Below are 26,576 nucleotides of genomic sequence, written 5' to 3'. Positions count from 1 at the left end.
TTTTAGGGAGGCTGAGGGGCCTCTCAAAACCAACCACCAGAGATTGCACTTTCAGTGGGGCACCACGCAGCACTGGTGATGCCAAGAAGCCTGCCATTTTCGCATGGGTCTCACCAAAACAGCCATCACCTCCATTGCATGGCTGTGTTCGGTGGCATGGAGCACCTGCCAAGCCCCACAGAGCATCAGCTGCTGGTCCTGGGGCATCTGCTCCCATGCCACACCTAAGCAAAACCTCCCTGCCATAGGTACATATCCTCATGGGAAAAATAATTAAAATAGAAGTGAAATAGTGTCTAATGGCAGAGCTTTCTGCAGAGGTCCTCTTGGCCAAGTTGGGAAGAGGAGCCCAGACACCTATCAGTTGTTTGCCCTATTCTTTTGCTGACTTCAGGTTTTCAGCTGCTTTATCTTCCAGCAGGCTCTTGCACAGTTAACTACTGGGAACAATCCCATCCCAATCGAACAGCATTATTAATTTTAGTGAAGGTGACCACCTAAGTGGCCAGTCCACAAGGACCCCAGCCATGTAAAGCTTTCAGGGCAGAGCTGCCATAAAACCGTTCAGCATCCAAAGAGACCGAGCATTCAAGTCACTTATGCAATATTCAAAGCAACAAGCCATGACCAGCTGGGTTTATGCTGCCTGCGTACCCCAAATCACTTCCCAGCCTTTGACCCCTTCGAGTACTCGGGGCCCTCATTGAGCCGACTTCGCTGTTTGCTGCCACCATCCTACAAATTTAGTGAATAATGTGAACCTCCCCCCAAATAACCCAGATGAAAATTTCTGGTTATTCGAAATGATCCTGGGGCACACTCCCACCACATGGATACTGGCCGGGTAGCTGCTCGGAGAGCTGGGGACACACAGGGTTGATGTTAAAGGCAGCCGAGTACCAGCGTGTTTCTGCTGCTTTCCTTCAGACCAGTCTATTTTTAATGTTTGGGAAAGGATTCAAGTTGAATGAGGAAAGGGGGAAAAAGATCAACCACTTCTAGGTATATTTATACAAGTGCCTCTTTTAATGCATATTGGTTTATTTTTGTATGTGATGTGTATTCTTCGTGAGTTTCTTTTGCTTGTTTTTTTTTTGGGGGGAGGGGTGTGGGGGGGGAAGTTTGGTTTTTCTCCTTCAAAGGAAGCCGATGAAAAAATAATCATAGTGGCCAATAATTGCTTAGTTTGAGACAAGGTAAGAACCAGAGGCAGCAATACGACTTTGTCACAGCACTTTAAATGTTGAGCTGGCTGCAGCTCTTGGCCAGTCAGTGGAGACACCAGAGGAGCAGAGAACGTTTCACCATCCTGTGCTGTGGTGGGGTTTGGCACGGGTCTCCAGACCTGCCTGGGGAGAGATGTCTCCAGACCTGTCTGCTGTTTGCCATCCACTCCTCCTGCAACACCAAGACAGGCAGTTCTCTACTGCTTTTTCTTTTCAGAATAAACCATTTTATTAGTATTTTAATTATTAATGTTTATATTTAATTTAATAACAAATTAACAAGTTTATTTTAAATCCACTGCCAAAGATAGCCAAGTGCAACCACTGTATGGTGGAAGCCATATATTCTTTCAACTGCACACAGCCCATCTTCCTGTGCAGGAAACTCAGACCCACCAAAGTCACATTGGCTACAAACTACCTTATCGGTTTCTCAAAAGACATATTTTTAAGCATTATGTAGAGCACAGAAAAAATGGAAAAAAAAATAAAAAAAGAAGAAACTGTTTCAAGTCAGCTACACAAAGGTAAGATGTGTTCAGATAAGTGTAAATGTGACTGCAGAATATTCTTCGGTCTTCTTTCTATCAAATCTAAAAAACTATTTTTAATTGATTCTTGAAGCACTTTTTGAAGTTCAATAAATGCTTCAGAAATCAGTTGGGAGTCCACAAATGTTAATAGTATTTAGCTCATTTCAATAAAAATGGCCTCATTAACATGCCAGCTGCTAAAACGTGTGATACCAACTGTGTCCTTCTGCCAGCCTGCAGGGAAGCATTCCCACTTACCACTCAATTCTGCTTTAAAAAAAACCATTTAGCAAACATTCTCATTTTACAGCATGCCTCCGCTCTGACCATCACTACTTCGGTAGTGCCCCATCCCCAGAATGTCTGTAAGAGCTCCTGGCAGCCCTTCGAACAAGGAGAGCTTGGTCTGGGCTTCTTCATGGATTTTTCTTCTCTGCAGGCAAGTAAAAGCTCATTCCCCTTCCCATCCATCAGCAGGGAAGGAGCCAGGTGAGCTCCTCTCCTGTCAGAGGCAATAAATTTTTCATTACGATGCTGCTACATTGAAATAAATAACCTTTGCTCAGCCCTGCTGCTGTCAAGCCCTGGCCAGTGGCTGCAGCTCCCTCGCCTGCCTTCAAGTCCCTAACCTGCAGCTCCAGAATTTGCATCGCATCGCAGCTAATGTGAACGCAAGTGCCCACTGCCACCAGAGACCAATCTGGTTTATAGGAACCGCGGTGCCAACTGCTGCTGAAACAATGCCACTGCCTTTCAGAAAGCCTCAAGGCACCTCGAGTGCAAACAGCCCCAGAAACCACCCGGACGTTCACAAAAGGCCAGACTCACCGAGACCACGAAGTGTGGTTGCCTCCGTGACATCCTTGAGGACACCTTCGATGGCCAACCGGTGGCCACACGCCCGTCTGGCAAAGACCAAGCGAGGGGGCACCTGCTGCATTTCGCTGCCTCCTAAGCCGCCTCCTTCCCCTCTCTCATCCATTTTATTTCGGGTCAAACGTATTTCGCTGGAGAGGTCAGAGTGTGGCAGCACAGCCGCGGCTGAGGCCGTCCCGAAGGGAGGGAGGTAACACGCAGAGCTTTTGAAGTGACGATGAGAGAAAGCACTGCAATTAGGGTTGGATTATTAGTAGTTTTGTTTTTTTTCCTTTCAGTTTCTCTGGCAAATTTGCATTTTAAATTACTTTTTGCTATGTTTCATCTTTCCACTATGACTTCTGTAACTTTTACTATTGTTATTTCATAAGGATGGTTAGAAATGCTGTATAAGACCACAATTTAAAAAAAAAGTTTTATATCAATGTGATTTTTTCCTTAAAATATTCCTTTGAAATTAACCATTAGAAGGGGAAAAAGAAAAGAAGTCAACAAGGAGAGGGTGATACTGAAAGGGTTTTCACTGTGAGGATGGGTCTGCAAGTTCTGGCTCATCACCCCAAACTCTGTGCAAGAAGCAGAGGACCTTTTATCCCCGCAGGGGGGAAATCCCAATTATCCATCCCTTTGCCCCAGGGTTCACGGCTTGGCCTTGAGTGCTAAACCCAATTATCCCCAGGCCCATTACGCAAAGATATCTCGACAGCTCTGCTGTCAGGACAGATTAACCTGCTGCCCGAGCGGCCCCAGGACCCTGTTGTCCCCTGACTCCAGTTGCGTGAAAAGTCAGATAGTATCACTGTGGTGGCAGACCTGCTGCACCTGACGGAGCTGCGGTGACACCCAGCACCCACAGCTGGCCACAGGAGAGACTGCAGCAATAAGAGATCTCCCCAGTTGCTTCAATCAACCAAAAAAAAGCACATCTGGATCTCTCCAGCAAACAGCTAAGAAAAGCTGTAAGATAGGAAAATGCACTTAAATCTATACTAAAATAATGCTGGTGCTGTCAAGCTCCTGAATGGAGATGTGGAGGCTGGAGGAGTCCTATGTTTAATTCTGTCGGGCAGTGTTTGAACAGAGTGCGGCTCACATTGTCACCACGCTCCCTGCCCACAGGGCTGCCCTACGGTTTGAAAGGACCATGAGCATATAATGGGCTAATTTTTGGTAATTGCGGAATCTGAGTCAAGAAAACGATAGGGACTTTATACTTGAATGGCACCTCTGATATGTCTTATTGATTTTCCTTTTTTAATACCCTCACCTGTATGCTAACGCAAGGTAATTATCTTGGTGTATGAAATGAACGCAAGCAGGTCTGAGCAACTCATTCCTCATGAGGACAGTGGTCTGTGGATTGACTGACATATTCATCCCAAATTTGATCTGTGTTCAGCTGATGTAAGTTAAAATTAGCTCCCCTAAAAAAAGAAAGTTAGAAATCAGTGTCTGGGGGTGCATGGCTGGTGTTCCCCAGCACATCTCCTCCCACAGCTCCACAGACACATCCATCCCAGCCAACACACCAAGGCCACCTAGGATGTCTCAGGGAACTGCTGTTTAGGAAGTGCTGCACACTGTTTTCAGCCTAGTTTATGGGTTTTTTAACTTAAACAAGCTTATCAGTTTTATATACACTCTGTTCCTGGCAGAGGGGGGAAGACAGGGGTTTTCCCTCCCTCCAGCACATGCAGCAGTTTCACTATGTCTAGGTTTTGCCACTATAAACAAGGTTGTAGTGGCAACTACAACCTTTTTTGTTGTTAAAAAAAAAAAAAGTAGCCTTTTAAGGGAGGAAAAAAAAAAGAAAGAACTCAGTAAATCAGTGCTTTGTTTTACTGCACTGACAGCGTGAGGCTTAAGACAATATCCTTAGTACATTATTAATTAACAATCCAACCCTCCTAGCTTCTCTGTGGAAGGATGGAACTCGACAGAAAAGAGAAGCTCCAGATGGAGGAAATCTTCTGCATCAGGTGAGACTGAGTGACAAACCCCCTATCACTCACATTTAGGACCACAGACAGAAACTGCTTGTTATGGTGCAAATCAGCTAAAAATGCCCTAAATGCAAACCTATTTTTCCTTAAAGCTACCTGTTACATCAGGTGTACTCAGAGTCCAACTCTATTGATTTTGGTGTAAAAAGCACTTTAATTGAAAGGAAAAAGTACCAGCAGTGAAAAATAAGGCAGGAAGGGTTGAACTACAGTGGCAGCCCAGCTTCAAACATATCCTCTTAAAAGTTCACGGAATAAAAAGTTGCACAGCCCTAGCAGAGAGTCTGCAAGCTAACTGTGTGAAATTTTAAACTGACTGACTTGTTCCTTTTTCCTGCAAAAACTGTAATTTATTCCCTGTTCTAAGGCCCTTTGAGAGAGGAGCTCACATAGGTTTGATGCAAAGTGTGCAGTACTAATAATACTAATCCAGAAGCTACAGAAAAGACTGCAGAGCTCTTTATGAAGGCCCCAGGCTCATGGGCTGTTGGTCTCTAAAGCAGCACCTGGAAAGCTTCCTGACACAGAAAGTTAACTGTAAGGTCTGTACAAAAGAACTATTTTCAGTAAATGAAAATGAAGGAGATGGGACAAAGATACAGAGCATGCCCAGCAATCCGTCACAGTAAAAACTGTATGAGTCAAGCCACCTTCCTAAACTGCTTTGACCCATGCTTCAGCATTGCAGGGACATGCATAGCTTCTCCTGCCCATGGTCTCCCCCCATAGCCCTGGGCTTCCTCAAAGCATGTGCTTAGCTCACCTTACAAGCAAATACATTCAAAGGAGCAGAAAGTCATCTCCCTCCTCTAATCCCTGAGCTTCTTCCTGGCTTCACCCAGACAGTAAGAGACCACAGCTCTGGTTTCTTCTTATAGCTCTGGAGATGTGAAGCCAGTCATCAGCCTGAGTGGTAAATCACTGACCACAGGCTACTCAGCCAACCAGCCTCCTCTCCTGGAGGATGTCCAACACTCCATCAACCCTAAGAATCCCTGTTCACATTTGCTACCCGCAGTTGCCCACTGGGTCTCACCATCATCATTTAATTGGGTTGCAGTGATGACTTGCACTCTTTCCTCAAAGTTATGTAGCTTTCTGTTATTGGAGTGGCCTTTTGTTAACTGCTGAAAGTTAAGCGTTTTGTTTTGCCTTTTTAAAATCTATACTCTGTATCTTCTTATGGTTTTAAAATGTCTGCTAGGATTAAAGTTAAGACTTTTCTCCATTGGGTCCATTAAAGCTTCTGCAATTTTAATCTGTGCTTTTTATAAGGCAAGAGGATGCCATATAAATCACCACAGTTTATTATTTTTAAACAATCCCCCTTACCCTTACAAAGAAAAGAATCATTTGAGTTTTAGATTTTAAATGCTGACCTCACTTGCATTTCCTTCTACTCCAAATAGTGACGTTACCCTTACTGTCTAATTAAGGAATACATGCATTAAGTGATAGATTTATCACCTACCTTGGAAATTACCATAACCATTATTATAACAGTAATGTCTATATCCTGCAGAATGCAAAAGTGCTTAACCAGCGAGATAAATCCTGTTTCCATTGTACACATGTAACAGCAGAAGCATCTGGAACACCTCCAGGCTAAAATTCAGACCTGGATCCAGCCTAGTGCACATCTGTGTTAGATGTACAGTACATATGAATGGCCCTCCTTCCTGTGAGCTGTAGCAGTGTAAAGCATAGGCTTAAAAGCGTATGTATACAAGAGGGACAACAGCATCCCACACCAAACTACACACACCACTTAGATAGCAATAAAATGACAATTTAGGTACCTAAATCCACAGACAAATCCTCAAATTCCTCCTGTAGATGTTGTTGAAGCTCTACATGCATCTTAAAAAATTTATAGCACCCCAACAGCCTTCAGCTCTGCTTCTAGCAAGACAGCAATGATGGAGTGGACCACACTGGTGGTCTTACATGCACCAAAGCCCAAGTGGAGCATAAAAAAAGTAATAATGGATAAGGGCTTACCTGCCTTAAGGAACTAGATGAGGACACCCCTGAAGCATCAGGCCTCATGCAGAGGTGGGGGTTCAAGGAGGATTTCCTGCTGACCTTGTTATTCCTCATCCTTCAGGCAAGGAAATACACCTTTGACTACAACTCTGCAAACCTGGATTGCTGTCCCACTTCCAAAGATCCCTGCAAAGACTCTTCAAGTCAGCAACCATAGCTAGTTTTAGGCAAATCCTTAGGACAAGATCAAAAATTTTAAAAAAATCCACTCCTCAGAACAACAAACCCCTATGGCACAGGGTAACAAACCAGCACAAGAAGGAGAACCCCAGGGCAGAGACCACTCTTGCCCAGCCACATTATCCTCAGTTATGCTGAGAAGGCCCTCAGATGGGAGAGCAACACCCAAAATCTGACAGCAGCACCTGCAGGGTAGGTGCTCAACAGGTGCATATCATAGGGAAGGAGAAGAAGGTAAATGTTGCATTTAATGCTCTCAATTCAAACAAATATGGAAGAAAAGTGGTTTTTTACCAGTGCATGTAAATCACAGCAGTTTGCGATTGTAGCTGGCTTTATCGGATCATGTGCTAAAATTGGTAATTCTTTCAGGCCAGGGGGAAGATTATCATCTGGTGTAAATTGTTATACTTACAAAACAGCACATTAATTGCTGTGATAATTTGCACCAGCTGAGAGTTTTCCCCCCAGGGACTGTGTTTACTGCTCAGCTCTGTGGCACACAAAATGGCGGCCTCTGCCAGGCCCAGGCCTGTGGTGCCCCCATCTTGCCGGTGGCAGTAGAGGGTAGGACCAGACTCTTGCCTTTCCATTTTGGATAAACAGTGTTATTACAAGGGGATAACAGTAGGAGCAGAGCCTGCAGATACTAATAAAAATCACCTTTGGGGGGTCTGTCTCTCTTTCCTCCCAGTTATCTTTACCAAGTGATTGTTTATCTGTTTGTAATGCTATGGAAAATGTAGCATTTTACTCATGTTTCAGCGCACAAACAGCCGAGCTGTGCTTCATCCTGCACAGAAACAATTTTAAAAGGCAGAGTGAGCAGGTGAGGAGGGTGCTCCGGGGTTAAGGTGCTTGAATTTACCCAACCAAACAGTGAAAACATTTTTGGCTTGCTTCCTCGAAATATGACCTGTCAGTGGTGTTTGACTGGATAAAGTCTTTTAAAGCTGAAAGTGCTGTGGTGGGTAGGGCTGGCAGCAGGCTGCAAAGCCAGTCTGCTTTTCTTCTAAAAGCCAGGCCTTGCACAACACTCTTTTATTAGTGGTGTAAGCAGTACAAAATAATTTGCAAAGCAAGCAAGCGAACTGTGGGGATACCCGGAGAAAAACGCACTGGGAGCGGGCAGAACAGGGGGCAGTCAGCACCCTATCCTCTGAAGATCTCCAGCTTCTCTGGAGAGACGGAGATGGCTTTCCTGCAGCATGCACGGGCAGGATCTGAGTGTGGATGGCACAGTCTGATCCTATCTGAGCTTGTAAAGCTGGGTGTTAGTAATGCCTGGCCAGTTTTCACTCCTAGTATATTCCTAAGACACAAATTTTGTTTTTTAAAAAATCTATTTTCTATGTAGGAAAAAAAAAAAACAACTTAAAATATTTTCAAGACACTGCATGCTGGGAAAAAAAATAATAAAAAAAAAGGAAAAAGTATCTCCAAAATAGCCAAAAGTATCTCCAGAACAGCCCCTGCTACTGGGATTGCTATTTGTGCGCTTCATAAAACACAGCCTCGCTGGGGCTGATGGAAACAATATGGTGAGCACATTGCAGCAGCGAGGTCAGAGCATGGCTCTTCTCTTTTGTTTAAAATATCTACAGAGAGACAGCTATTTTCTTTTTTTTTCTTTTTTTTTTTTTTTCCTGCGGCAGTTTTGGTGTGCATAGCCAGAGGGCTTGCTGAAGAGCTGCAAGATGTGGCCAGGGCTGGGGCAGCCACAGCACAGCACCTCTGGAAGGGAGCAATGTATGCAGCATGTACCAGAGGCTGCTCCCTAAAGAGCTGGGTGCAAGGATGACGTTGTTTGCTGTACACAGACATAAAGTCAGTTGCAACAAGCTTGGGATTTATTACTGTGGCCTCACCCTAAAAGAAAAAAAATTATATTCTTCTGTACAACAAAGACAGCACAAGTAGTCTCTGCTCCAGAGACACATTTACTCAGAGAAAACTCACTTTCTAGCATAAAACATTTGCAGTTTTAGAAAGTTTTATAGCATGCATAGATACCACAGCTACAATAATGTTATAAATGCCTGACAATGAAGATTAGATCAGTCTGATAAAATGCTTAAACAATACAGGTTAATTTTAGTGCAGCCGAAATTTCCCACACCAGTCCATTAATGGAGATGCTGGTAATGTTTTGCTGTAAAATATGTCCTGCTCACAGGCCCCCTTAACACCCCCTTCCATACCAATCTTTGTAGCAGCAGCAAGTTTTTGTTGAAGCATCCATTCCCCTGCAACCCCACATTGAAACCCATAAAATAACATGGAGAGCACCTTAAAAAGACCCCAACTCTCTTTGATTTGACAGCCTCTCATTAATATTAATGAGGATGACTCTCACTCAGACTGTAAAATAAGCCACTATGCTGTGAAATTTACCTATTGATGGGGACAATGCAAGTTGCCAAACCTATGAATGATAATATTCATGGTTGTTCATCAATTAAACAATAATTTAAAACAACAGTAAAAAGCCCTTTTGGCCATTAAGGATATTAGTCCTTCCTCATCAGAAAGTCTTACTGATCTTTCCCACACTGGCCAATCCAGCCAACCCTTCACTTCCCCATCCTGGAGAAGAGCAGAGAGTTGCCAGTTCCCACCGGCACCTGCTGGATGTCCCATCCTGTGCTCACCCCTGCCACTAGCCCTGAGGTAGCCCACCTATCAGTAGAAATACAGCTCCTTTGCTTCCACCAAGTCAGCAAAAAGAAAAATCTCACATAAAAGACCATTTCCCTGTGTCCAAAAAAAGACTTGGCTAATGTCTCTGCTTAAGATACATCTGTGGTAAGACTCTCCAATGGATATAGAAATTTGTTAAATATTTCCATCTGCTCTAGAGTCTGGCCATCGATTTGTCCTTGTAAATTCCTAAGTGGCGTTGCTTTTCCAACATTTAAAAAAAGGGAAACGGTATTTGTGGGAATACTCAAGCCCATAAATATCACACAGACACGGATACACACACGCAGAAAAAAAAGTGTGGCATGTAATGCAGAGGCTTGATGTTGCCAATTAGTAAGAGGATTTTAGGAGTGCTCACAAACTCTTCATGAAAATGGCCTTGTAGGCAGGCTGACATCACCCAGATGTTTTTAATTACAACGACTCTGGGACTAATTTCTTTGCTTATCTGTTACTGCCCTCCAGAACTGGTTCCTGTTGATTAAATCTGCCTCAGTAACAGAGTACAACTTTGCTTCTGGACACAAAATGCCTGGTGATCTTCAGTTTCCTGGTTATTGTGTGTTAATGCTTCAATGCATTTTCACATACGCTAACAATGTGGTGTGACATGAATAAGGGCGATCAAATGCAGAGCATATCACCTCCTTTACCCTGTTTTAGGTTCAGGTTCATGTTTCTCTCTGTACTCAGAAATAGTCCTGGGTATGTCCTGTGTGCCTGTCCTGACAGTTCAGAAGCCAGCTGCTCTGGTTTGCAGAGGTGACCAGGACCTGGGCCTTCACATAGAAAAGCAAGATCTCCTGATTCGAGTACAAGGTACTGTGTACTTAGCAGTGGAAATATTTCATGTTGTGCCTGCAAGCCCTTCTCTCTTCCACGGATGGAAACCTCCTAGGTATATGTAAGATTTCATAGTCTGATACCAAGTGTATCATTCCACTCACATTGAGGAAGGCTTCGCTGTTGAATTTAGCAGGGGTCTTTCCCTTCTCTTTTAGTCCATTGTGAGAAGGGCTGAGGAACATGGATGCAGTTTGTCCAGGCAGCCTAAAAAAAGCCACAGGGAGCAATGCCCCCCATCCACAGGCGTACCCATACTGGAGGCCCCTCTTCAATACCAAGCGTGTGTTCTGGTGTTGCCGGTATCTCCACTGTGTCCCAAGAAATCCCTTTCCACAGTAACATTATTAGCTTTTATGGACTTCCCTTTACATATTTAGAATGACTGTAGTTCCACTAATGACTATAATTGTTCCAGACATCCATTAATTTTGATTTATTAACTTATTTAATTTCCTGTATCGTAGTCTTGCCCACTCTATAACTAATTTACTGTTTTAATATTGTGGGTCAATACTAATCATATAATCTGTAAGTTGTTTAATTAATATCAATTAGCACCTCCCATCAAGAGCTCATTTTCCTGCGTGAACATTGTTAATGTGATTTTCAGAATAAATCTACCTGTTCCCTCCCCCAACTGTCTAGTCAACTTGCTTCACTAGAAAAGGTGCTTTATACAGCCACCATAGCTTGCCATCTTCCATGATTTCATCAAGTATCTTGTCATATTTGCTTTTCTTAAAGCATTGGCCATTCAGCTGAGTAATATCATGGGAACCTGGTTTTCAATGTAACGAAAAACAAAATGCTGAAACAGCATAGGAGTGTAGGAAAAGCCCTTGCAAGCATAAACAGCAGTCTCAGATAAATAAAAGAAAAAAAAAAAAGCACAGAAAGAATATAAGAGGCAAACAGATATAAATATATATCCTCTCATTCCTATGATTTTAAGCTGACTTTTGTTTTTCCGAGCCCACCGTTATTTTTTATACTGGCCGCTGGCATTACTGCAGTATTTAGCAAGGAATGAACCAGCGTAACAACATTTAAGTTCCTTTGATAAAGACCTCTGCAATCTCTTTACAGCATGGCCACTTAGCCTTCCATATCAGCACAAAAAATAACTGACAGAAATTAATATTCAAGTTAGTTAGCATTATTTACAAAGAAAATACTTATCTTCTAACATTTTTTCCAGAAAAAGCAAACAAACAACAAAAACAAAAAACTTAAATCTAACTTCTGAAATTAAACTGGCTTTGCTAAATGTTAACAAGAATGCCACAAAACGTTTTCTACAAGCATACATGAACATGTAGGAACTTGCCCAGTGCTGTAGCAAAGACAATGAACGATGTCATATAAAACAGATAGGGATTGCTCACTGTCATTTTCACATGGGATCTAAGAGGGAATGGACAGGAGCTAGCAGGCAGCACACTAAAAATGGAAAAGACAGCCATCTGCATGGTGACTAGCCTAACTGGGGAGCACACCGTGGGTGCCGAGAGCTTACAGTGGCTTACAAAAGCATCAGGCAAATTCATAGAAGAGAAATCCCTGGAGCAGTGTCCCATAGCAAGTCACCAGCTTTCTTTGTGGAGGCTCTTGCCGGGGCAGCACACCCCACCTCCGCTTTCCCCTGGGCACCCACCATGCACCCTGGCACCTCCTGCTCCACCACCTCCTGCTGGGTGTGATTCCCACCAGCAGCTTTCTTGTGCACGTGTTCAAGTGAGGGCGAGATGAAAGGTCCTGCTGGAGGATATGCGCTGCCCAAGTGACACAAAAAAGCACCGCCAGAAGAAAGCCCGTCAGCGGCAACGAAAGCGAAATCAAAGGAAACAGAGACATGCAACCGATTTCTACATCATGGTTATAACCAAAGCGTTTGTTTCTCATCCCACTTCCTACTAGTATTTCACTATGAAGAGGACACCTGATAGATGTAACCAGCTCAAGCCACTCACAAACCACACGCTGCTTTTGTTGCTGCATTAGCGTAAACCAGGACTTTCCATGCGGTCAACAGAAACGCAAACGGGGCAGCACAGGCAGCAGCTCTTACGCTCTCATACCTCTCTAACCAGCTCTGGAAACGTGGTTAACCTTACATGTGGTATGGCCTCCAGCACCGCAGTGCTAGCCATGACACAGCGAATGAAACAGCATGGAAAAAGAAAGGCTGATATTCATATTTTTATACAGAGAAGTGATGCAAAAAGAGGTGAAGTGAGAACTCAAACCCACAGAGGAAGCTTGAGACAGACCTAAGCCAGCTCTCTTGGCTGCCTTTCCTCCTAGTGCTGCCCTACGTAGGGCATCTGTGCCCTGCGTGCTTTCAGCACATCCTTGCCTTCCCTTCTCCGCAGTCAGCTCTGCTGCAGCAGGTGTCCATGCCTAGCTGGCTCTTTCCCAAAGGAATGTGAGCAATTAATACAAATACTCAAGGTTTCAGAAAAATGCCAGACATGGGAGTTAACACTAACTAACCCCAGGAGGCTTTAACTCTGTCCAAAAGATGTTTACCCCAAGATAGCTGGAGAAGGTGTTACAATACAGTCCTTGGCAGTTGCTTTATCTTAATCTTCCATGTTAAAAATTAAAGACTGTATTAATACAATGTCAGACTTATTTAATAGTACTCTTTTATCAAGTTGATATGATGGTAGATAATTATTAAATGAGTTAATGTATGTCTTGTTATTTAATCTACCATGACTGATAATGAACTGTGTCAAATACTTATTACACACTCATTCCCTCTACACCTAGCTGACACTAACATGGCCCACAATTAAACACCGGTGCTCCTTCACTGCCAGGCACAATTATGCTGTCAAACATTATCCCAGAAGCTATTCTTTGGTCCTAAGTAGGAGATGTCATCTTCCATTTGTCTGGTCCCAGAAACTGCTCAAGAAAGGAGAAAACAAGGGAAAATCTAATGGGAATTGGTCAAACCAGCTTAGACATGCCCAGAGGTAGCTGGAAGAACCAGTTAAAGATCAGTGTCAAAACTGACAAAGAGCGAAATAAATAAATCCTCCTTGTTGACTTGGAGGTTTCTGCTGCACCTCATTCTTGAGGAGATACTGGGATGACGTCTGGTCTAACACAGGAGATGGGTCATGGTGAAGGGCGTGGGCTCACGCAAAGTGAGCTCTCCTTCCTACCAGGCAGCATGGGGAGCACAGGTGGGCATGGACCCAAGAAACTCATCACAATTCAATACTGTGGACCATCATGGATCAGTGCTCAAGTCTTCACTTGGACCCCATTTAATGTGTTAGCACGTGCATTTCTTGAGAGCAGAATCCTAAGAATATATCTGGACAAGACCTCACAAACTCATGGAAAAAAGTCATGGTTTCAGTTCAGGCTACAGAGTACTCACATGTGAATTTTAGGGTCTATGAGACACCATTGCTAATCCCTTTTATTTAGTCAGATTGGGGCGTGGAGGAATGAAATACATATGTATATGCACTAAAAGTTTTGGATTTTTAGTTGGGCAGAGACAAGAGCTGAGACTTAGGCCAAGCACTTGGTGTGACCTTCTGGGATGGGTTTTGTGCCGTACCCACCAACAAGCAATGTTCCTCAGCTGAGCCGGGCCAGATTGCCCTGCAATGAGAGAGACTGATCAGGAGGCTGGGAGCAGAGCGACCTGACTATACTATACACATATCCCTGTCACAATGCATAGACTGTGGTCCACAGACCTCCTGCTCAGGTGGCTGAGGAACCTCCCCTTCTGGGCAACCCCTTCGCTGTCCTATCAGGAGAGTAGTAACAAATACATTGCAGCAATTTTACCTTATAGTGACCTTCCTCCAGCCAGTTCAATAACAGGCTGGGCCATCCTTGAAGCTTCACTGTAAGAAGCAGAGCTGCAACAAGTCCAGACGTAGCTTTCAGTCACAGCACTGCCAAGCTTGAGGTTTCCTTTGACCACAAGAGGCCTGGAATTGCCATCAGACCAAGGGTGGCCACCCCTCATGAAGAGGCACTACAACAGGGCCACCAAAGGGTGTTCAACCCTTCATGAGGGGGCAGCTACCACAAAGCCACCAAGCACTATTCAAAGCAGGCATATTTCTTGGCCTGTGCTCTCACTGCCACCATTCATTCCCCCCTTAAACCAACATCAGCACCCCAAAATAAATGGTGAAGTATCCAGCTACCTGCATCTTCAGCCAGACCACCTGGCCACCCCTTTTGGGGTTGCCATCAGGCCCTAGCTGAGCCTGAAAGCAGGAGGAGTGAATGCTGTTGTTCTGGAGCGAGGCCACTGCTCTTGGGACCAGAAAGAGTGCAGAAGAAGAAGAAGAGCAAGACAAAAGCTCAGTGTATCTGGTTTGCTTTAAGTATTCTTGAACATCTGCTCTGTCAACACTAAAATAACAATTTCCCATCGTGTTTTCAAGCAGCCTTCTATTGTGCTCACTTTGCTCGTTAAGAAATACACCCTTCCCTAGCAGAACCCCCTGAAATTTCTCATAATCACATGGAAACACAAAGATGGTGGTGAGATTTTGTCCAGAAAGTGCATTTTCTCAACAAATGCATGGGCTGTACCACTAGCTTATCAACCTGCCTCATGGTTTTGACTTTCTTTCAGGGAAGCTGGGATATCAAACAACTGACTTCATTGCTTAGTTATAGAGCTGGCTTCAGCTTGCATCCCCTTTCAAAACTCCTGGCCAGGGAAATGTTCCTGCCAGCAGCCTTAAAATCCCAGTTGCGTGTTAGGTTGTTAAGTGTGGGGATGTATGGGGTTTAGCAAGGCATTTGTGTCCTTGTGTATACGTCTGGAAAGTGTCCCAGTGGGTTTTCATAGGAATCTGAAACCTGGAAAGTGAAGGTTTTCAGTTATTCACACACAATTCTCACTTCTCTGGAGAAGTTTGTATAGCATCTAGCAGAGTTAGGACAAATATTGATCAGCGCTTTGGGCCCCTAACTTGTAATAAGGACTTGCAAGATGTCAGGGCATTTTTATTTTATTTTATTTTTTTTTTTACTGGGAAAAATCAAGAATTAAGTAAGAGGGTACTTCATTTTATTTGCTGACTTACTCAGGGAAAAGGGCAAAACTCAGAAAGTATAATATTAAAAAGAAATCACAACTTTAGTTCATAAAAAGTCTCAGGAAAAAGGTTTAGTCCTAAAAATGAAAGTTGTTTGTTTGCTCATCAAGAAGTCAATTGAAAATAAATTAAAATACAGCCTGTATAAGAACTTCTTCCCACCTGCTTGTGAACGCCCAAGGGAAATTACCTGCAAATGCAGAAATAGTTATACAGATCAAACAAAAGCACTTATCTATAATTACTGGACTTATCTGTTTGTCTCAGGACTAGCAGCAACAGCTCCCTTTGTTAGGAATAAATTTGGTGCTGTGATTTGTATTCCCTTCTTCTATCTCTTCCACCAAGATCATTCAGGAAGGATTCAGTTTATAAAAGAAAATGGTTTCCTTAACTTTACTAAATAAAGGCAGATTGAAGAGATTTGTCCAGGTAAACAAGAGAGACAAAGAGAAGAAAAACAGCCAAGAGCTCTTTAGAGATTTTCTTTTCTTTTAATAACTTTACAGCTGGACTTGCGAGTATCTCAAAGAGTTTGGAAGGTCTCCTGGGAAACCGCTCGCATTTCTGCTATGTCCTGGCTCTTGTCCTACCTATTCAATAAATAATTATTAAAGTTTTAAGCATTCACAGAAGAAACTTCCTGTTGCTAAGACTGCACGGGGTCCTGCCAACTTGACAAGCCAACACTGCGCTGATGACACAGCATCAAAGCCAGAGGATAATTATCCGGTTTATAAGAAGCTAAAGGAAGTGGGTGCCCCTGCTACCTTGTAATCGTTTGCTCTTGGCCAGTGGCCACGAGGGCTTGTTTCCATCGTATGCTCCCAGGTTTACAGCTTTCTCCTGGGAAAAGCTGTGCCCGTGCAGCTCCCACTGCAGGCTGACAGCGGCTGATTACGCTCTGCTAATTGTGCTGGAGGCACGGAGGCAACTTGCATTGCAGGACGCAGAAGCTGCAGTGAGGTTCCCATGCCCAGGCAGGCAGCTCGGAGGATCGAGCGTGGGGCGGCCGGGTCTGGGAGGCGCAGGGATGTCGGAGAGATAGGCTGGGACTGGCCCAGGGGGTGAACTTTGTGGTGTGGGGATCAGAGCTGTACGTCCTAAGCCACGAAGCTGTCATTTCGGAGAGGATGTAATTGCTGGAGGAATTACTTAGTTAATCGCCGGGGGACAGATCCATTATATATAAGAAAAAAAGGCTCTATCCGCAGGGCTCCCAGAAAAATCAATTACTGGAAAGGGCCTGCTGTGGCTCTTTGGAACCACTGTTGGCTTTAATGATTATTTCTAATTTAACACAGGTCGCACACTCCTCACACTTCCATCCATCCACTTCCTGGAGGTCGACCTGATGGCTGTGCCAGGATGAAATATTCAATGAATCCCAAATCAGCGTTGCTGTTACTTTCAGAGAGGAGACCCTCCCCTCATTTGGAGCTCCTGGTATAGATATATCTCTGCATTGTCCACAATGGACAGCAGACCACCAGCAACCCGCAGTGGTGCTCCTACAGCAGCATACCTTCAAGCAGAGGAGACTTTAGCTGAACATCTGAACCGACCACAGCCACTAATGCGCACAGAGTACGCACTTCTGCTCCCCTGTTTTGTGTCTGCAGCTAGAAAATGGGTTTGTTTGGTAAGAAAATGGGTGTCCCAGGTCCCTGTCCCATCGTGGCCAGGTGCTCCTCACCACCCTCCTCCTGCTGCAGCCTCTGCTGCGAGCCAAAATCCTCATCTGATGATGCAGCAGCGTTAAAAAAAATGGGATGCAGCTGCATCAAAACTAAGGCATCCGACAGCATGTCCTGTTTTGATGAAAGCCATAAGCGAAGGCTGTGGGGTTAGCGGCTGCTAGTTGAACTCCAGCTGCTGGAGGTCTCCCATCATTTTTTCCATACCCAGAGGCACAGACGGGTCTGCCTGAGAGCCAAGCATAATGCTGGGGGAAAACAACCCCAAAGCCTGAGTAACAAAGAAGAAGGGATCAAACATGCTTTGCAGCTCTGTTTATCATCATCCCTTGAATAACACCATTCTTCAAAATGAAGCGCCGGGGTGGGATTTAGCAACGTAATGCCATTCCCGCTCTGCCAAACCTTTCCGTGTCATTTTTACGCTTGCACCACATGGAAGAGAAGCCGACGGGGAAAAAGCAACGTGGGAGGAAAACCTGGATCCCGACAGCTCTTGCAACTTCGCGTGCAGGCTTTTTCATATTTGCACAGGAACTTGCATGTGTCTGGACACAGCTGCAGCAGTCAGCAGGGCAGCATCTGGCCGATGCTACAACACCGTAGTGCCCCGTCCCGCAGCTCTCGGACACTCACCTGCCAGCATTCACACCTTGCTTTCCCCCATTTGCAGAAAAAAAACAAACCACCGCACACTGAAAGTATGCTTAGCAACATTTTGGACCTTTCTGGTTTTATATGTATATATATCGATGTTGTGTACACAGCAAGTGCTGCTGTGTGCTGCACAAGTGTGATGTCAGTATTTTCCCCTCTGAAGATACTGAAGCTAGCCTCTTTTTCTCAACTTTGGCTATTTTTGCTAACTTTTTTTTTTTTTTTTAATATGCAGGAGAGAGTATTTTAGGAAATGGTTTCTTCTGTTCACAGCTTTTTTTTTTCTTTAGTAACCCTTTTTAAAATGCTGAGTACACACTTGCTCAGATAAATGTGTATCTGAACACACAGGCGATTATCTTATTTTCATATAATTAATTTTTTTGAGCTTGCATGTGCATTTCCTGCTCGTTTGACCATGTAATAATTAATTAGCATTAATTATATTAGATTGCACCTTCAGAGTCTACACACACATTCAATTAGGAAGACAGGCTTTTTACAGCACTCTTATTTTCAGAGGGGAAAAGGGGGCATCCGCAAGCTGTGAAAATAGTAGGAAAGGCAAATTTCACATCTGCTGGAGTATTCTAGGAAACCATTGTTATTTTTCAAGGTGTTTAATAAAGGTGCTTACTGAAGATTAGGGGGCTCTCCGCAGCCCCACGCTGGGCTGCCTTCTCCTCGCCGTGCACTGACCGCATTCAGCTCTTTGGGGCACTTCGTTTTGGGGCATAAACCTGTGAGTAAATAAGAAAGCAATGAGTACAAACAGCCAAAACGGCACTGCTCAGCAGAGAGGGAGGGGAAAGGTGGCTGGGTTCGCCTAGAAGACCGTCTGCAGAAGTCAGTGCCCTGGGGACTGACGCTTCTGAAGCGCTGGCATGAGCAGATGAATCATCTGGGGAATTGGAGAAAATAAAATAGAGAAAAAAAAAGAAAAATATATAGAGAAAAAAAAGCCGTCTAGCCTGAGAGCATGCAGATGAGCATCGCACTGATGCTGGGGATGAATCATCTCCACCTGCCCTGACTCAGAGAAGAAACGGCCGCACTGAGTGAAACAGGGGGTGCCTGTGCTGGCAGTGGGGTAGGGATGACACCCAACCTCCCAAGGGGACGAGGACACGGCACCTCTGTGCCACTGGTGCCAATAAGTGCCTCGGGTGTTCATGCTATGTATATGCATATGTAGATATGTGTATCTGGGTGCCTGTATGCGTGCAGCCATAATTTGGAGGGTATTGGCGCTGAGTGCCACTTCTGAAAAAAGTTGAGCATCCTTTTCCTTGTTTTTGGATGAAATGAACTGAACAGAGAGCCTTTTTCACCCTTGCAGAGGTGATGGGAAGGGACAGGGAGAGCTGGCAGAGTGGCCCCAGGATAAAACCCTGATTGTTCTGGATAAAACCCTGCACGTACACACATCAATACTTCCATATAGGTGCCCATACATCTCCCTCGGTTCTGATAGTGGTGCTGCCAGTGCCCTCCAGCATCGGGGCACAAAGCGGGGGGACAGCCCACGGCTCACCCCAACAGCACCAGGACACCTCGGTCCTGATGGCGAAGGAAGTTTTGCCTCCTCTTTTCCAGATGTTGTTGTTCTTTGCTCCTTTCCTGGAGGAAAACCGTGCAATTTCTGCAGCTTTTCCTTTTCCTCTCCCATTTCCCCCTCTACCTTGCCAATAACAGCCTTCCTAAAAATAGCAGGCGATTCCTCCTCGATATTGACGGCAGCTCAGCACGTTGGCCAGACAGAAGCACCGGGACTGTGTCAATACCAGCCCACAGTCCTGGAGCAAGGGGACAAGGGACACAGTGCCAGGCATCACTTTCTCCCACCTTTCCTTGGAAAGCAAACCCAAGAGAGGACAGATACAGACGAAAGGAGGAAGAACAAGCCCTTCCCCAGGCTGCCCTCTGGGAATCAAAATGTTCTTGCCAGAGCGAAAAAAAAAAAAGCCAGAAAAAGAAAAACCCCTAACCCAAGCACTCTCAGATTTTTCAGAATGAGAATTTAAATGGCTGACAGCCTATCTGCTGATAGCAGAAAGCAGATTGCAAATGTAACGGGATGCAATCAAGGCAGGCGATTCCAGAGAGAGCACCAGAAGGCTTAATATTAGAACTACTGGCATCCACAGCCTTGGCTGATGACTTCGCAGTTGTTTGGGCTGGTTTGTGTTGGCTTTGATATGCAGAGAGCAACGCTTCCTCTATAGGACTGGGAGAAGCCATCGGTGATTTTGCAGATTATCTGATGGCTGTTTTTTTTCCCCTACGTATATATTCTCAACACCTTAATGTTAAATAAATATGCTGAGGAAATGAACGACGACAACAAAAAAATCAAGTCCTGACGTTGCACATTCAACAGGATGGGCATTTTATAGGCAATATCCTACCCAGCAGCACTACCTCAGGAGACACAACGCACCTCAAGGACACGACAGGCTTTCGTGCTGCCTAAATATAGCAGAAAGCATCAGAACGCGAGTGGGGCTCCTGCTGCACCGGAGTGCACCGCTGAGGCAAGACGTGGCCGCATCTCTCCATGGGGAAACCCCACTCCAAATCCCCCTCCTGCAAGAGCAAGCCGCGCTGCCCTCCTGAATTACAGGGGTTAAAGCCCCTCTGAGATTTCTCCTCAGACTTTAAAGAGCCTGGATATTTCAATTAAAAGCTTTTCTCCACCCTTGGGATTCGGCGGATAAACCCGACAGCAGCAGGAGCTGTGCCACGATGCAGCAGCCAGCCCCAGGTCGATGTCCTCCGGGGGCTGCCTCTGCGGTGCGGCCACCGGCGTGCCTGCAAGCACCCCACCGCTGTCATTACATGCCTTTATATGCCTGAATTTACATACAGCTACGCAGAAGCTGCCAAGGAAAAGCAGGATCAGCACAACAGTGGGCACAAGCGTTTCGCAGCGATGAAAATCGGCACAGATTTTTAATCTGCTCCGGGAGGAGAAGCATCTCAAAAAGCCAGCCAATGCCTGCCCCAAAGGGCACCCCAGAAACTCCCCCATGCAGGGGCAGCTCCTCTTCCCCCCACAAGTCATTGCCCTAAAACCAGCTTCATTTCCTCCCCTCTTCCATCCCTTGCTACCCCCTGGTGTTATTTTACCCACCCCCTTGCAAGGAGATTCCTTCCACACTACAGCAAACTGCTCCAAAATGATGATTTTGAAGCATATCTCCTTTTTATCGACTGTGAAAACCTGTGCACCATGCCAGCCCCTCCTCAGCTTCTCTTCTCCAGCTGCTTGCCTCTTTTGGGACCACACTGGGATTTCAGGGACCATGCTGGGATTTCAGGGGTCACAATGAGATCTTGGAGCTCGCTGGTGGGGATGGAAAGGGCATCTCCCATCACCACCTTTCACCACAGTACTCGGTGCCTCACAGTGAGCCATCAGCCACCGAGACTTCAGGTCTCCTTCAACAACAAATGAGCATAAACAGCAACCCCTCCTTCTAGCCCCTTCCCCGGCTCCGTGTTTTAAGTTTTTCCTACTTGCTGCTCACAGCCTTCTTATTTTGGCAGGGCCCCAAGTTGCTGCCACCTGCCAGCTCCCCCTCTGCAGCCTGGCCAGCCCTCCGTGCTTCACTTGGTCTTCATCCCTCGCTGATGTTAGCAGCTGATGCTTCCCTCCAAAGGCTATAGCATTGGTTAAAAAACACAAATTCCTTGAGATTATTGGATCAAGAGCACACAGCAGCTCTGCATGCAGGCAGGGGTCCCACCTTCCTTGTGGCAGCCCCATGGAGTTGGGAGAAAAGTATCAGCTATGTTAAATAACACAGATTTACATACGTACACACACTTATCGTGCCACTAATCTAACGCAGAGGCAGATGGATGGATGTGGAAGGTCGCTACCCTCCCTTGAGAGAGGCCCTGGCTCCCTGCGCTGGGGAAAGCCAGCCACATTGCTGGTTCGGTCCCGTTAATGCAATTAGCACCGATTAATATGGGTGACTAGATGTGAAAGACGAATGCACCTCGCCGTTTCTGTCCCACCCACGTTTATTAATTTGAGCCCTGCCCTTTCCATAAACTTGCTGCTCCCCTGACCTCCCTCGGGCTGAGCAGCCTCGATTATTTTTGTTGCTTGAGAATTAATCTCTTCGGGTTAACCCCTTGTGTCGCCCTTGAACCAAAGCAGCAGCACGAGCGGCATACAGCCACAACCCACGGACTAGGCTGCACCATGCCGGCCGTCTCTGAGCTCGCCACACTGCCTCCTGCAGGCACAGCCTCCACAGAAAGGCTCTGCCACTTCCCCTGTCCACAACGAATTAAGAAAAAGCTCTGCTTGCACTTAAAAATTAGAACCTTTTAGAAGGAATCTACCTTTAGTCACTGTCTGTGGCATTTTGCTTTGCCGTTGTCTGCCAGGTCAAAGAACTCACAACTACTAAAAGTGTTTTCTTTTCCTTGAGTCCATTTGAGGACGATGAACTCAACCTTCCCTGTCTTGAAATAAATAGATTGAGCTTCTTTGCACCTCCCAGGGGTAGACAAGTCTTTCTGACCTGCCAAAAACGGTCACGAAATGATGGCAAGCTGGCAGGTCCGAACCCTCTCCAAATTGCCAGAATCATTTGGATGTGCCCCCACGGAGGCTGCGGCCACCTTCGCAGGGCTTCCCTCGTCCCTACTGAGAGCAGCACCCCAGAGCCATCCCCTCTGCCCCACCGAGCCTCCTCTCCACCTCCAGAGATCATTCTCCTGGCATAGGACCCCCATTTGCTCTCCTCGCTGTTCCCTAAGTGAGCCGTGCCCCTCTTCGCCTGTACCTGTGGAGCCTGTACCTGTGGCTTGTCCCCCAAGCCTCCGCAGTGCCGGGCACGTCGTGCTGCTGCAGCTCTGCTGGGGCTCCAAACGCTTCCTGTTTATTTTCCATACCTCTGGCACAGTTTCTGAAGGAATTAAAAACAAATCTGTTTATCTTCACTAAATCCCTCTGCCGATAAGGGCATTAGTTGTCTTATTCACAAATGGAAAAGCAAGGCAACGTGGGGCTGAAAGCAAAAATTTCATACAGCAGATTCCCTCACTTGAGATGCCCTGAAAGCATCCTAAATTTTCTGAAGCTGCCCTCTACAACTCATGCCCCTTAAGCTGCTTCAGTCTGGGGACCTCACAGAGAATAGGATGCTGGCACACAGGCGGGGGGCTCATCTATAGCTTTTTCCCAGACGAAAAGAAAATACATTGCAGGAAATGTGGCCTTCAGAGCCTGTGGCCACGATCTCCCATTGCACAGCAATCACATTTTAATACACCTAATTTTCCACAAAAAAAAAAATAGCAAAGCAGAGATTGTCCCAGCAGCTACAATTCCTGTTACGACTGCCACTACTTTTTACCAGCTCCACAGAACCATTTTTGCCGTGTCCCACAGCACCCCATGGGACGGAGGAGACGGGGCAGGCTGTCACCACCCATCTGGGCAGGCTTCTCAGGCTGCACTACACGAGGTCTCATTGCCTTGTCCAAATCAATAGCAAGACCTTCTCCCTCCTCGTGTAATGAACTGGGTAAAACAACCAAATTCCTGAAATCCGCAGTCGTTATGTTCAATCTACATATTGGAAATGATCTAAATAAAAGTGAGCACTACTGATTCTCTGTTATTGCCACTAATGACACCCGTGGATGTCAAGCTTATCTGAAAGAAGCCACCTTTCCCCTATAGGCACTGCAGTCTCTCTTCAGACATCCATTTTAAAAAAGCAGTTTGGATGAGAAAAGTGCTCAGTCCCATGTTTATCTTCTACCCTCATTTTCTGAGGAAGCTGGGGTCAGTTTCCAAGGAGAAATCGCACCAAGCACCTCTTGGGGAACAGCACCCACAGGGATTTAACCCTTAGCCATTCTCCTTGAATTTGTTATGAACCCAAAATCGCATTCAGGGACACAGGGCAGTGGCCCCCAGAACATCTGCAGCCACTGCTGCTCAGCCCACCTGAGCGTATTTTGGGTCAGGGCAGAGGAGGGATGGTGTCGGCCCCATCCGTCAGCTTTGAAGCTAGGCCGTGGGGTGGGATCCTGCACGCACAAACGGATGTCTTGGGACCCGAGAAAGCCCCGTGTGTGTGTATAAAGCACAGAAAAATGATGGTTAGCTGAACTGGTCCCGCTGCCTTTCCCACAGGCATTGCAACACCTCGTCCTGACAGGGCCTGGTGGATGCTGCTGTGATCCGGACACGGCCTGTGAAGAACACGTGTCCCTCAGTGGAAGACAGAGATCAACATATACACAGAGAAAGGACCTTTAGAGGGGTTTTTTTGGCCCATCATGCTGACCGTGCCAGTCCTCCAGGCTCCCCAGTTTGCTTGGGAGGCAAAGGGGCTGTCGAGCCTCTCATGGCGATATTCACCCTTCCTCACAGGGCCAAGACAGCATGCATGAAACAATGTGGGGAGCTGCAGGCTCAGTAGAAACAAAATAATTTTGGCGTCAAACTGGTTTTCACACAGAAATATTAAGTCCAAAAATTTGGCCCACCGTGTGGAGCAGACAGTTAATATAAACCCGCTTATTCTTCAGTGCAGGGTGAAAAGTGTTTTGCACTGTGCGTCCTCCTGAGTGTTTTACACAAAGGTTTGAGGGGGACAAACACAGGATACCCCGTCGGTCAGCTACAGCCAGATTTGCTCATTGCAGCTTTGGAGTTAGAAGAAAACAGCTCATGGCTTGCACCCTGGGCACCCCAGACTCCTTCACAGCCCGCCTGTCCCTTGCTCCCAAGGCACTGGGCATGGGGAGCAAGCTTTTCCCCTGGCACAGGTGGTTTTTAACCTGTCAATCCAATTAGCGTGTGCAATGCATAATTGCACGCACAAACGCTACCACTGCCAAGTGGCAGGATGCTTTTGAACTGACACTCTGCCTGTGAAATGTCCCAGCCTTGCACTGAAGGATGGTTTCACCTGGGGAAAGAAGGAGCACAATTTCATATATAACCTGAAACTGCTCCCCCAAATATCTGTCTTTTGGTAGGACTCTTGACTCCATGCATGTAATCGTTTGAAGCTGAAATTGCTGTATTTTTCTTTTCACTGCTTACAGAGGCAAAAGCCCACCTGGCCTGCCTGGCAGAATCAGCTCCAGAGCAGTGCCTGATTTAAGTGCCTTTTCAGAGAAGCTGCACATTCTCCCTTTGCAGCTTTTTTGAAACACACGCACAGCTTCAGGCTGGGAACAGCACGTTCAGGAGGTGAATGAGACATTCTTTCTTTTTCTTCTCTCCCTTTTTTAGTTCCTGTGGACATTGCAGGAAGAAGCGAGCAGGTCTGGTGGATGCATGGTCTGGAGCTTGCTGCTCCATCACATAGACACATAAGGCATGCTTTCTTCTCTGGATTTTAAGAGACCTGCTGTAGGGGGCTATGACTTGGGAGGTTGGCCAGTCCTGGGCTGAGGTTTAGGATTTTAAGCCTAGACATTATCAGCAACCACTCTGTTTTATCATCTTTTTCCCCAGCTCTTTTAGGGTGAGGATGTGGGGAGGTTTTAGGTCACTCGTCGCTGTGGTCAAGTTCAGGCATTTGTTCCTCCCCGTTTGATAGGCAGAGACGTGGCAAGATAAAATGGGTCAAATTTTCTCATTCAATAAATACGTGGAAGTCAACGGAGCTGCTCCAGGAGGGAACTTGGATCTGCGCCTCTCCCCTTCGGCTGCTCCCAGATATCAGGAAACCCGCACCGTGGAGCGAGCCGCGTCTGACAGAGGTGTGTGTAGCAGAAAGCAGCTGATTTGGAAGCCAAGAGGTCCTGCGGTCTGTCAAAACGTGGCAGGACTATGGGAGGGCAGCGGGTCAATTAGGAGGCTTGTAGGTCAAGAGAGCTTAGCAGCACCGCGCCGAGAAGGGGAGGCTTCGGCGAGCGTGCCCGGTGTCGTGGGAGGCTGGTTCAGCAGGGCTGCTCCGGGTTTTATCCAGCCTGTTGATTACAGCGGGCTGTCATTAGGGCAGGGAAGTTCAAAACAAAACAACACAAAAAAAAAGAAAAAAAAACAGGAGGGTGAAAGAAAAGAATAGAGAAGCGAACCACACCTATGACAGGAAGCATTTAAAAAATGCACGCTTCTCCCACATTCGTACGTGCAGGTCAGATATGCATGAGTTGTCTCTTTCTTATCTCGAGCACAGGAGCAGGGGCAGAACAGCAAAGAATCCCATCTTGGCGTAAAAACCCCGCTGGTGGCTTCGGGGTGGTTGGCGGGTTTTTGGTTTTCTTTTTTTTTTCACCTCACCAGCCCTGCAGCTGCTCGCTTGTGCAAAGGGCTCGAAGCCGGCAGCGCAGGGCAGGGTCCAAAAACCAGGGTGCCAAAAACAGGCACCTCTTCCTTCAGCTGGGATGAGCTCAAGCTGTGCCAAGTAGGGTCGGCTCACCCAGCACTGCAAACACAGTGGAAAAGCACCTGGAGGGAGGCCAGGCTGGTGCTGTGCAGAGGGAGAAGGAGCAGGGGACGGAGGTGAGCCGTCGGTGAGCTCGCTGAGCACAGGGAGCCGCACTTTGCACCCAAGGTATCAGCTGGATGTGCCACGCCAGGGCGAAAAAGCAACCCCGGGATCTCACGTACATAAAGACTTAAATGAGTTTGAAATGCTGACTGAAGCCTGCTGGAAAGCAAGCAGCTGCTGTGAAGGCGCACACACACAAAAAAAGTGGCAAGATCAAGACAGACCTTGACCGT

The sequence above is a fragment of the Cygnus atratus genome, chromosome 4, assembly GCF_013377495.2.
Source record: "Cygnus atratus isolate AKBS03 ecotype Queensland, Australia chromosome 4, CAtr_DNAZoo_HiC_assembly, whole genome shotgun sequence".
Taxonomy (NCBI): domain Eukaryota; kingdom Metazoa; phylum Chordata; class Aves; order Anseriformes; family Anatidae; genus Cygnus; species Cygnus atratus.
Note: the sequence above shows the minus strand (reverse complement) of the source record.